This window comes from Acomys russatus, chromosome 5, assembly GCF_903995435.1.
Source record: "Acomys russatus chromosome 5, mAcoRus1.1, whole genome shotgun sequence".
NCBI classification, from domain to species: domain Eukaryota; kingdom Metazoa; phylum Chordata; class Mammalia; order Rodentia; family Muridae; genus Acomys; species Acomys russatus.
Genome location: NC_067141.1, coordinates 38,315,127 through 38,329,153, shown reverse-complemented (window position 1 = coordinate 38,329,153; position 14,027 = coordinate 38,315,127). Strand labels below are relative to the sequence as shown.

The following is a 14,027-nucleotide window of genomic DNA, read 5'->3' as shown; positions in this document are numbered from 1 at the left end:
CTTCTTCTTCTTCTTCTTCTTCTTCTTCTTCTTCTTCTTCTTCTTCTTCTTATTTTTGTATGTATTAATCATTGAATTGTCTTCTACAGCACTGGAATATTTGATATGCATTGCACTAATTTATGCTTTTCTTAAAGTGTTCGTTCTCCATCAACTTTAAGAGATGATAACTTTTCTGGGTTTAATAATCATGGGTAACAGTTATTTACATTCTGGGCTTAGAAATATATTCTTCTTTGCTTCCTTGGCTCCTACGGTTTTTGATGAGAGATCTGATGTTATTATGATGTTTTTATATTTGTAAATAATTTGATTTCCATTTTAATACTGTACCTTTGCTTTCTATATTTGATTTCTTTAATGATATACTTTTGATTTCACAATATATTATGCATAAGCTTTTTTCCTGCTTATACTCTTTATTTGCATTTATATATGTTTCTTGTGGCTGGATGTCCATTTTTCCCAGGTTTGGGAAATGTTTATGCTATAATTTCATTGAATAATTGCCTATGCCTTTAAAATTTAATCTTAGCTCATTATTATATCTCACTGATTCTTACTTTTGGTCTCTAACATGTGCCAGAATTCTCAAGAGTTGATATGCTCAGTCACTTTTTATTTTTATTCTTTGTTTTAAGAATTTCCCTTGTGTACAGCTGTGTGTGAGTGTCTGTATGTTTCCACATTTGTGCATAAAAATATGAATATGGAAATGCTACAGCAAATGTGTGGAGGTCAGATGACAACCTCAGACTTCAGTCCTTATTTTATTTCCCACTTTGTGAGACAGGGTGTTTTGTTTTATTTATTTGTATATGAAAGGCTAGGTGGTTGATGAACTTTGTGAGATTTCCATGTGTACTTCCTACATTTCTGTAAAGGCATGAGAATGGCAGATGTGTGCAGTAACACGGCTGTCTTCTCACAGGTTCTGATGATTCAACTGCAGGTTCTCACGTGTGAATCAAGCATTTTAGCCACTGAATCATCTCCCTGACCCAGTTAAAAAATATGACTCTGCTGTTGTCTTGGCCTTGTCCACTAGCCCTGGAAATTGCTCTTCTGCTAGGTCTTTTCTGTTGACAATATTTTCTATGGTGTTTTCATTTGATTGCTTCTTTAATTTCCGGAAGTTTTGTTGGCTTTTTTTCAGAGTTCAATTTTCTTATGTTTTAGTTTTTGCCCACAAATGTTAACACTCAACCTCTTTTGTATCTGTGTTGTCTAGATCCTGAACTGATTTCCTTATTTTGTTCATCTGTTTCTTTGAGTCTTTTCATGTGGCCATCAATTCTTTTAAGGAGCACCCTGCAACATTTCTCAAGCATTGCAGATACCTCATTATCTTTGGTTTCTGGTCTTGGGGAGTTATGAGCTCATTGAAGTGTCATAGTAGATTTGTGTCTCATATTTTTTTGTGTTTTTCTGTTGTGTTTTATGCATTCATTGGGTTGTATATGTCCTCCAATTCCCATCCTAGGCTTCCCCCCGCTGCCCCATTTTCTTTGTTTGCTTGATTTTTCTGTTTGCCTTCACTAGGATTTATATTCTCTACTGTTTTTTTTTTTTTTAAAGCAAGAAAGATGACTTAAGTAACAGATATAAGGATTTGCCAGCATTCTGGGTGTTAACTTGAAATAGAAGGCAGCGTGTATTTCACACGTGTCCCTGATAAGGCTCAAATGTAGTGCTAGGGTATGGGTTGTGGAAGATAGAGTATTTGTGGTTTTATTTTTATTGTTAGAGCTAAGGGTCCCAGTATGTAAGAAATGGAATAAGGGATGAGTAGAAAAGCAGAAGGAAGGTCTGAATGAGAAGGTCAGTATATGGGTTAGATGTGTCCCAGGTAGTACGTTGTGGGGTAGGTGAGAGGAAAAGAACATGTATAAAAGCATGCATAAAATATCAATGAGACACAAGTTTAAAAAACCTGAAAATTAAAGTACAATGTGTAAGTAGTTTTAAAAGCAATGAAATGAAAATGAAGGAATTATGTTCTCAGTCAGCAGTTCTGCCTCATTGAAGTTTTGTGTCTTCTCCTTCCCCTTGAATTATCTTTTCCATAAGTGTTCACAGGGTGGGGAGGGGGGTTCTCATCGCAGCAGTGTAAACAGGTCACTGTGTTCTTCCAAATAAGACATTTTGTGGCTTAAGTCCACTTTCTGCCAGAGTTTCCTGGTCAGCTGCCCAGCCAACCTTGTTTCTTATTTCTGTATTACTCTTTCCGCATGCAGGGAGGGATTTTTGTGACTGAGGCTGAGGGGGTGTGGAAGGCACAAGTGATGTATTTGTCTTCTCTGAACCTATAAAGAAAGATACTGTGCCATGTTCTGCAACACACTCAGCACAATTCTGTGTAGCTTGCTCAAGAAAAGGCAGGGGCTGAGATGAGTATCTTCTCTCTCTCTCTCTCTCTCTCTCTCTCTCTCTCTCTCTCTCTCTCTCTCTCTCTCTCTCTCTAGCTCTCATTGTGCCTATGCTAGACAGCATTTCTTTGCTAGTTACTGCTGATCCAAGCCATTGTGAGTAGCACGGCCTGACTGGGCACTGGTAGGATTTCCACTAGCTTTTTAATCTTCCATCTGAACAAGTGGAGGGTCCAGGAAGCAATATCAATATTGAACCAACGTACCAATATCAAATCATTAATTGTCTAAGATGTGAGGGAAGGCTACTTGGCCTCCTTGTGGAGTTAAGCTTGTCACAAGGACAGCTAGCTTATGTTTGAAGATAATAAAAAGTCCAACTTAACTCAAGGTCTGTGCCCAGGATCCAGCTTGACTCAAGGACAACCAGCTGTGTCTAAAACTATTCCACTGCCCCTGAAATGTACTAACCACTCCCTACTAGCCTGCTAAATTCTGCTTTTGCAAAAAGATATAAAAAAGCACTTGCTCCTGCTTTTCGAGGTCTGTACCTTGAAAGATCTGGACAGACCCCGACACATCACCTTAATAAAATTCCTGTGTGTGTTGCATCAATGTTGGACTCTGTTTTTCTCTGGGGACTCCGGGTATAGACTAGAGATCTCTTTGAATGTCTCAGTCTTACACCAAAACTCTGGATTGCTTTTAGGAGATTGTAATAATATCTTTGTTTTACTTTTATTTTCATTTTTTAGAATGATCCCATTGGCTCTAAGGAGGTCTACAACTGCTTAATCCCTAGTGCATGATATGAGTAGCATCATATTGGTTTTGAGTCTAGCCTTCTTGAAGGACTACCAACTTCTATACTGGTACCTTGGATTTCTAAGCCATCAGATAAGATGTTCAAATATGCTGATGAGTAAACAATGTGTACAGGCCCCAAGAATGGAGCCATACAAGTAGATCCCTGTCAGTTAAGTTCAGTCATCTAACCACTCTTGTTTAGATATCGTTTATAAGTGAAGTTCTCCTGGGTTCGCAGAGCAATGTGTGTTTTCAGGGTTCTATGACTGATGATTCTGGCTCATATCATCAAACAATTTGGCAACTGAGATCTTGAATTTATGCTACCCAAAGCCATAAGATAAGGTAATGAAATTTATTTTTAGGTGTTCTCTTTAAGGATAGCTTATTACTTTATAATATGTGATGAACAAAATAGTTACAGTTAACAATACCTAACGTGATGGTAAATATTACTTGTTTATGAAACTGAACAAAATGAATAAACTGATAATAATGTTCATCTAGCCATATAGGAAATAGCTGCTGTATTGAAATGCTATGACACTTAGATTAAAAACTACACACACACACTCACACACACACACACACACACATCCACACCAAGACTGAAATGAAGAAAGAAATAAAATATTACTGCAAAGATTTAAACACTATTTCATTGTTTTATTTGAAAAGAAATTTTATGTTCCTACATGGCATGGTTTCCTCAATATTGAATTTCCTATAAATAATGAGTCAAATGATTACTAATTGGATCATCTGTAGATTTTGTAGGTCAAAGAAACAGAACAGTCTACTGTGAGATGGAAGGAGGGAAAACACTGCTGTACAACTGTCATAAAGATGTTCTCATCAAATATGACATTGATTGACTTATTGATTGATTGACTCACTAACATCAATTGACTCATTTCACCAACTTCAGTAGACAATCTATAGGTGATAAGTGATATACTAGACCTTGAGAGAAGAGGGTGCAGATAAATATGTAATGATCCGTAACAGAAAATTGTGTGAAACATATCAGAATGAACATTTTAAGAACAGTTATTACAAGCCATATAGTTAGCTTTGTCTCTGAAAAGTTGGAACCTAACATTCTAAACTCCTTTAGGATGTCTTGAAACTATCTTATCTTAACCTTATACATTTGACTGATAATTAAATCAGTTTTATTTCCAGAATGAGGCTTTATTGGAGTCCATCAATTTAGCAGGTCTTATTACCTCCCTGTAGGTGTTCTGTGATTTAAAGAAATGAATTACAAGCTTCAGGACATTTCTGAGAGAGCCAATTGCCAAGCTTTAACAAACTGCAGCAGGAACTTTAATAGAGGAAAAGAGTGAAGTGACATTTTTCCCCTGTAAAACTCTTGGTGCATTGTGACTTGGGTGTATTTAGAAGTAGCAAGTTCACTGCTTTTTTAGTTGTAAAAGCTTAAGTAAAAGAAAGCCTTCTGATTATTGGGCATCCTGATCAGTTTGTATTCTTAGTCAGTTTCCTTTCCTGTGACAAAACAGATAAGGTAAACAACTTAAAAGGAGGCAGAGTTTGTTTGTGTTCCCAGTTTCAAAGGTTTTCATTGTGGTAGCTTGGCTTGGTTGGGCTGGGTATAGAGAGAATATCTTGTGTATTGTATGGATACAATACCTGTCAATGAAAAACCTATGACCTATACGTAAGGGTAGAATAGAAGGTGGGACATCCAGTAGGCAGAAAGGATTCTGGGATAGAGCCAGATGTGGGAGAGTCACGCGACAAGACATTGATAGCGAACAGATTATAATACCTGAGCAGAAGTAACCAGCCAAGTGGCAAAATATAGATTAGTAAAATGGTTTATTTTAAGTTATGAGTTAGTAAGAGAAGAGCTTAGCTATAAGGCCTTGGTATTTGTAAAAATATAACCGGTCTGAGTCTTTATTCTGGGAGCTTGGGGCTGGGACGAAAAACTACCGTAACAGCTGGGCTTGTGGTGGGGTGGAGGATCATGGGAGGGAGGGAGCTGTGAAGCAAAGCTGCTCACGCAATGTGGTTGGAGATAAAGACTCAATGTCTAGGGTTCCTTTTGCTTTGCTCTCCCGCACCTTAAGAGATTACTGATGAAAGTAGATTTCTAAGAATGAGGCACAGATACAGTAGGGCAAAAAGCCCACACTCTCTCACCATGCAGGATGAACCAAGCATACTTCTAACCACTACAGCCCTATGGGCTGCTTGTTCTCCTCGTTGCTGAGACGTGAACTTTGATACAGGAGGTTTTGTTATAGTAGACAGCTATTTCTTCTTTCCACCAGGATTCTGTGACCTTCCTATATGCTTTCTGTGTGTCCATTTCCTTGAGTTCAGATACATATTGGCATGAATCTGTCTTCTTAGGCCCATTGACATTGTTCGTGTTCCCTCCACTGTTGGTAACTGTAGCAACTCAACCATTACCCCATGGTTTCTTTCTTCCATTTTCTCTATGATTACGGACAAGAATTCAAAGATTTCAAAGTATCAGCCAGATGTGGGCCGCCTTCTGTTAATGCTCCACTTGGGCCATTGCTGGCGGCTCAGCTGCTGCAAATCTGCTCTCTTACATCTCTTGTTTTAAACATGGTAACCTGACTACAGCTAGCTGGGTTTTTCTAGATTGTAGAAATGCCCTCAGAAGTACTGCAGGGAACAGGAAATTTATATATTGGCTGAACTTTTTAAGTATCAGTCCACGGTGGTAATTTACATTAAAGAAAACTCAGCGTGAGTCTGCCTTGGGATTTACAGATGCTTTTGTTAGAAATGAAAATATCATACTTCTAACCCAAATGGAGTGAATGGTTCAATGCACACAGAGTTCTTTTCATCTGTAAACAGTTTGAAAACTCCAGCGAGTAAGGATTGAAACACCGATTTAGTGTAAATTGGAACCTCTCAGATAAATTTAATACTCTTCTAGGCATCAAAGTTTTTGTGCTCACAATGCAAGCTGTAGCCTACAGTCACGGCAACACAGTGCCTTCCAGACATGGCTAGTTGAAATGTCTATGCTTATGAAGCTTGCCATTCAGTGGAAATGGGAAAAGCACTTTTGGCATGCAGCAACTCAGGTTTTATAAAGGGGACATGAATCAGAGAACACTTTTTAAGAGAGTCAACTTGGGCTAACATTGCAAAACGGGTCATGTATTTCCTGGTACTTTATTCTCACTGAACTGCAGGAGTACGCATGTCTATCAACCTCTGGGACTAAGGCTGAGAGCATTGGGAGGGAATGCTAGGCACAGATGCGGATGTCCATATGGATGTGGATGGTGATGGGGTTTCTGGAACAGAGCAGGCATTAGGTTAGAAATAGAACTGCGTAGAAGTTAGCTTCAAGAACAACTTCAGGTTGCATGCATGATAACCAAAAGGACATTACTGCATGGGGTCTTGTAAATCATAGTGACTTAATGACAGAAATTGCTATCAACTGACTAACTTTCAACAGACTTTTATTAAACTTTTCTTTCCCTTATTGCCTCACTTCCCATTTAGAAATTTAAGTTTCATAGAATGCATCATGAAATCAACATAAATTAGCTGAAGTTTCAAGTAGCAGGTGTTTTATCTTTTATAGAAGTTTTGCACACATTCATTTACTTTATTCACATATACACATACACGTATTGCATGCACCTCTATGTGTCCATGTGTCCATATGTTACTGCGGGATTTTAGTATTCCATATTTTTAAATTTAACCAAAAATGATATTTATAAGCAACAAATTATATATTACTAGGTAAGCCAAGTTCCACGAGCCCTCTTTGTTTGGTAGCCACCTTTCCTGAGCAAATCACTTCTCCCTCCCCCTCCTTTTCTCCAACCCACAACCATTTACAAATCCACAAGCCTACTTTCAGACCATTTCCCACAAACCTTAGTTCCCAAGACACGTTCGAGGGTAGGTAAGTCACTTCATCATGTTTCCATCTTTCCATCCCTTCATTGGGCCCCAATGCCTATGCCACCAGCCATGGCCACACAAGCCTTGCTCCTGATTGTTGGACTTTGAGCTTGCTTTCTACAAGATCCACCTTTGACTGGGGAGATGGTTCTTTTCTCTCCCATCCTTCCTTCTGCCTGATGCCAGCTCTTCACCATCTGGCCTAGCTCCAGGCACAGAGTTTGGAGCCATCTTTCCCTGGTCTAATTAAGAAGTTCAACCAGCAGCTTCTAGCTTGTGTCACACATCTTCTGCTCTGAGAAAGGGAAGATTATCACATTAGGTGCACAACCAAAGAAAAAAGTCCATGTGGCCAAGTCACAAAACACAAAACAACACAGATGGTAAAGACAGCTCACTGTTCACACAACCGACCAGTTCTCTACAGAAGAGTCCTCTAACTAGAACAAAGTAGAAGATACCACAACACAGAATTTAAAAGAACAATCATAAACCTCACCAAGAAATTAAAGGAATTTACAGAAGATATGAACAGACACTGCATTAAACTCAAAGGGAATAACAATAAATATTCGAGTGATGTTCAAGAAACTGCAAATACGAGATTTAATGATGTGACAGAGATAAGTCAAAACTTGAAAACTGAATTGAATAAAGAGATAGAAACATTGAAGGGAATGCAAGCTGAAATTAAGATGTACTTGAAAAAAAAAAAACCCATCAGTAACCTGATTGGAAGACTCAGGGGAAAGCCTTATAAGTAGAATGAAATAAGCTAAAGATCAGGACTCGAAGATTTAGTAGAGGATCTAATCCAGTGGTGCTCACCCTTCCTAATGCTGTTTTATAGAGCATTGATACAGTTCTTCATGTTGTGGTGACTCCCAACCATAAAGTTATTTTTACTGCTACTTTATAATGGTAATTTTGCTACTCTTATGAATTGTGATGTAAATATTTGATATGTAAAAGGTCTTAGGCAATCCCTGTGAAAGGTTCCAGTCATGATTCACAGGTTGAGAACTGTTGATCTAGACAAAATTATCAAAGAACGTGGAAAGATGTAAAAATAACAAGAAAGAAGTGTGCAGGAAATGTGGGACACTAACAAAAACTAAATGTTTGAATTATAGACAAAGAGAAGGGAGGAGAATCCCAGACAATGGCCTAGACAAGATTTTTAAAAAATATATTTTATTAATTTATTCATATTATATCTCAATTGTTATCCCATCCCTTGTATCCTCCCATTCCTCCCTCCCTCCCATTTTCCCCTTACTCCTCTCCCCTATGACTGTGACTGAGGGGGACCTCATAGGGTATCAAGTCTCTTCTTGGTAGCCTATAGACCAGATTTTTAACTAGCTCATAGAAAAAAAATTTCTCAAACTAAAGAAAAACATACCACAGAACACCAAATAAACAAGAAAAAAAAAACCACCCCACAAAATACCATAGTTAAAACTCTAAGCATACAATACAAAGGAAAACTATTGGAGCTAGAAGAGAAAAAAACATAAGTTATATATAAAGAAAAAGCCGTCAGATTAACACATTGTTTCTCAATGGAAACTCTGAAATCCAGAAGAGCATGGACTCCACCTTCTAAAAGATCACAACTGCCAACCTAGACTATTGTATGGAGAGAGAGAGAGAGAGAGAGAGAGAGAGAGAGGAGAGAGAGAGAGAAGGAAAAACTTTCCACTGTTCAAACAGCCTTAGAAAGGTCAAATCCAACAACAAAACAGAACACTAAACAGAATGTAGGAATCAACACTCCAATCCTAAGAAAAGAATAAATGCAGCCAAGAGACTTTATAAAGAAAACAAATGAAGCTATAATTTCATGAAATATAAGGGAAAGCTAAGAACACAAACCAGCAAAAAAATATTTAAATGATAGCAAACTACACACATCTTTCACTAGTAACTGTAAATATTCCTGGTCTCAACTCTCCAGTTAAAAGACATAGGCTGGCTGAAGGGCTAGCCTGTTGTTTATACACAAAAAACTCAGCTTTAGAGATAAACACCACCTTAAAATGAAAAGATGGGAAAAGTATTCTAAGCAAATGGGATCAAGAAGTAAACAGGGAATGCTATCTAAAATAACTTCAAACTAAAACTAATCAGAAGTGACCACGAAAGATACTTTAATCTATCCAAAGGATTAATTAATTAGGAAAGTATCACATATTAAACACATATTCACTAAACTCTGCTGCACTCAATTTTATAAAAAAGCATACTAATGGCACTAAAGACACAGATTAACACAAACCAAATAATTGTAGGTGATTTTAACATTACACTTTCGTTAGTAGATCTGAACAAAAAATAGAGAAACTCCAGAAATAATTGTCATCTTACATCAAGTGGGCTTACCGGATATAATATCTACAAACTATGTAGTCCATGCACCAAAGATCATATATTCTACTCAGCAGTACATGGAAGTGTCTCTAAAACAGGCCGCATCCTGAGACATCAAGCAAACCATCACAAATGCAGAAGATTGAAATGACTTCATGTTTTATTTGCCCATTATTCAATAAAACTTAAGATCGACAGCAAACAAAGCTCTAGTGAGATTATAAACCCAGGGAAATTAAACAACTTATTTACTGAATGGTGAATAGTGCAAAGGAGATAACAAGAAAGAAATATCAGGAAAGAAATGAAACTATTCCTGGAATGAAATAAAAAGAAACGAAACAAAACCTCTGGGACACATTAAAATCAGTTGTAAGAGGGAAGTTTATAGTCTCAAAAGTACCTACATTAAAAGAACAGAAAGAGTACAAATAAATGGTTTAATGATGCAACTGAAGAATTTGGAAAAACAAGAACAAACCAAACACAAACTCTGTATACAGCAAAGATAATGAAAAGTTGAAGGACAAATTAATGAAATACAAAAAAAGATTACAAAGAATCAATAAATCTAAGAGCTGGTTCTTAGAGAATGTAAACAAGATTGACAGATCCTTGGCTCAACTACCCAAAAAGAAAAAGAGAAAAAGAAAAAGAAGATCAAATTAACAGAATCAGAAATGAACAAGGGAATATTACATCAGACAACAAAAATTCAAAATATTATAAGACTATTTTAAAAACCTGTAGTCCATTGAATTAGGAAATCTGAAAGAAATGGATGAGTTTTTTGATTAGTCAAAACTATCACAAATAAACCAAGAAGAGAACAACGGCCTAAATATACCTATAACAAAAAGGAGATTAAAACAGTAGTTAAAAGTCTCTCAGCTAAAATAAAAAGTACAGATTCAGATGAATCTACAGCAGAATTCTACCTTTCAAAGAAGATTTAGACACAAAACTTAAGCTCTTCAAAAAAAAAAAAAAAAAAAACCAACTAAAGGATTACGCCCAAATTTATTCTATAAAGCCAGTATTATGATAATATGCAAGGTAAAGAAACACATACACACACACACACACACACACACACACACACACACGAGAGAGAGAGAGAGAGAGAGAGAGAGAGAGAGAGAGAGAGAGAGAGAGATTCACAAATAAAAACAATGTTAATGAAAAATCCTCAGTAAAATACTAGCAAAAAAAATACAAACACATATCAAGATCAACCACCATGATCAATGGCTTTACCTAGGAAATACAGGGTTGGTTCAACATATGTAAGTCAATAAGGACACTAAATGGTATAAATGGTCTTAAAGATAAAAATGACATGGTCATCTCATTAAATGAAGAAAAGACCTTTCACAAAATCTACCATGCTTCCATGATTCAAGTCCTAGAGAGAGTATGACTGAAATGAACACATTTTAACATAATAAAGGCTATATATGATGAATCCAGAGTTAACATTATCTCAAATGGAGAAAAACTTGAAGCAATCCCTTAAAATCAGGAGACAGGCCTACTTACTCTTGCCACTCCTTTTCAGTATAGTACCTGAAGCCCTAGGTACAATGAGGTAAAAGAAGAAAAATGAATATATTAGGTGAAGTCAAATTATCCTTTTTTTGTGTATGGCATGATATAAGAGATACTAAATAGTCATTGAAAAATTTCTAGAAACAATCGCCAATTTCAGCAAAGTGTTAGTGTCCAAAATAAACCCACAAGACAATAGCCTTTCTATATACCACCAATAAACACACTGAAGAAGAGATCATGGGTACATTCCCATTTACACCACCATCAAAGACAATTAAATATTTGGAATAAACATAACCATAGAGGCAAAAGGCCAATATGAAAATTTCAAATCTCTGAAGAAAGAGACTGAGAAAGACACTTAAAAATGGGAAGAGATCCCATGTTCATGGACAGCAGAATTAACACTGAACACATGACAATCTTACTAAAAGCAACTTTCAGAATCCCAATCAAAATATGCACAAGATTCTTCACAGAAACAGAAAAAAAGAATTGTTTCTTAAGTTTGTATGGACCCAGAAAAGACTCCAGATAACCAAAGAAATCCCGATCAAAAGAAAAACGTGTAAGGAATTGTGACTGCAGTTGTCAAGACGTGTTATAGAGCTATAGTAACAAAAACAATATGGTTCTAGCCCTCCAAAAGACATGCAGGCCAATAAAATAATATAGAAGACCCAAACAGAAGCATCATCATCTGGTATTTGACAAAGTATCAAAAATGCAATGCTGCAAGACAACATTGTCAATAAATGTGTTGGGAAAACTGAATGTCCACATGCAGAGGATAAAATTAGACCTGCGTCTGTCACCCTTCACAGAAATTAGGTTAAAGTGCATCAATTTGAAAATCAAAACACTGAAACTGCTAGAAGAAAAATAGTCAGTTCCCTACAAGATATGGGCATAGGAAAGGGCTTTTGAACAGGACTCCACATGCCCAGGAATTAAAAAACTATCTGTCATTTTTTTTTTTTTTTTCATTTTGGAAGCTGCTAACATGCAGTTCCAATTCACACAGCTAATTAACTTTTAATCCTTCTCAAGTCTCTGATAGGGTTGAAGACCAGATAGTTTAGTCTTACAATTAAGCTTAGTTGTTTAGGGGTTAAGAGGTTTTTAAGGTCTAGATACATGTTTTAAGTTGGCAGAGGTGAGATATGATAGATATCGATTTTCATTCAGGATTTTAGACTCAGCAAGATAGGAAAGATGTTTTCTGAAAGGTTGGCAAATACAATTAGTCAAAACATCATGATGAGTATAATATTTATATAATTCCTGATTGTTTTGTGGTTCTTCTTACTATATGTAGGTTTTTTTATTTATGTGTAATAATATAAATACGTATGCCAAAAAATAAAATAAAATTTTTAAAAAAAAAAAAAGACATACAGAAAGAAAAGAAAAAACCAATAATGGGTATCTGGGACATCATAAAACTAAAAAAGTTTCTATACAGCTACGGAAACAATCAATTTAGTGAAGAGGAAACCCACAGAATAGGAGAAATCTTTGCCAACTATCCATCTGACAGAGGATTTTATATATATATATATATATATATATATATATATACATATATACACACACACACACACACACACACACACACACACACACACACACACACACACACACACACACACACACAAAGTCCAGGAAACAAATGACCCAATTCTTGAAAAATGAGTTAGAGAATTAAAGAGTGCTCAAAAGAAGAAATAAAATTGGTTAAAAAAAAATACCTCAAAAAGTGTTCATCATTCTCAGCAATTTGGGAAATGCAAACTAAACAATTTGATATTTAATCTCCTGGTCAGAATGGCTAAGATCAACCAAACAACTCATACAAAAGCCCGTGAGGTTGTGGGGAAAGAAGGACCCTCATTGATTGTTTATGGGAATACAACTGGTTCAAATTGGTTTTGAAATCCTCAAAAGTCTAAAAGTAATATATTTATTACTTCTTCGCATATGCACTCACCATCTTCCTGCAGAGACACTTGTTCAACCTTGTTCATTGCCCTTTTATTCACAATAGTGAGGGATGAATTAACCTAAATGTCCTTAAACAGACGAAAGGCTAATGCAAATGTGGTGCATGTACACTATAGAATGTTCCTCAGCTGTAAGGAGAAATAAAATTAGCTGGTAAGTGGTTAGAGCTAGAAAATATTACATTGAGTGAGTAACCCAGGCCCCACAAAGACAATGTGTGTTCTCTCTCATCTATGTTCCTAGCTCCAAATCGTCAGAAGTAAGTATACAACATGGAATAACCACAGAAACCTGGAAAATATAAAGGGATAGTGAGGAGGAGGGGGTGTAAATAGGGAAGAGCAGGATATAGATAATATGAAGTGGGAAACTGAAGATGGAGAAAGGGCTTCAACAGAGGAGGAGAAAAGGAGGTCAATGCAGGAGAGAAAAGATACAAATAACACTAAGGTTGTTTGATAAAGCCTCAGTGAATCATAGTATTTTATGCAAGGATATATATATACATATTTAAAGGAAGTTATACTGCTGAGCTGATGATGCACCCCACAAGAATGGTAGACTAACAAAAATCCAAGTATCAGACACGAGACACCTCCTTTTGAATGGTTAATAATGTCAGTCCAAGTGATGCCCAAAAGGATATAGACTATTGATGTAGCCTTTGGTTGCCTCTTGCAGGGTGAAGGTAAGGCTGTGTTGTTGAAGGCATTATTGCACATTAGATCTGACCTGAAAGTCTCCTTCTTGAGGTCTAGTGTCTAGAGTACCTGAAAATACTATGCAAGCTGCTTGGAGAAGGAAGCAATTAATAGTAATATCAGCTGTGAACCTTATGACCCACAACAACGACAAGCATGGCAAGATATCCATAAAGGTGCAATCTATGGTACACATATACTGGAGGTAACCAACAGCTGCCTAGTTGGATTTATGGGCAACTCAACAGAAGGGAAATTGAGGCTAGTATTAGGAACACTGCCAATG

General features: G+C 36.6%; 1 pseudogene; it reads right to left on the bottom strand.

Moving 5' to 3' along the window:
• The window catches only part of LOC127189842 (40S ribosomal protein S8-like), a 69,291-nt pseudogene that overhangs the window by 51,204 nt on the left and 4,060 nt on the right, over positions 1–14,027 (bottom strand).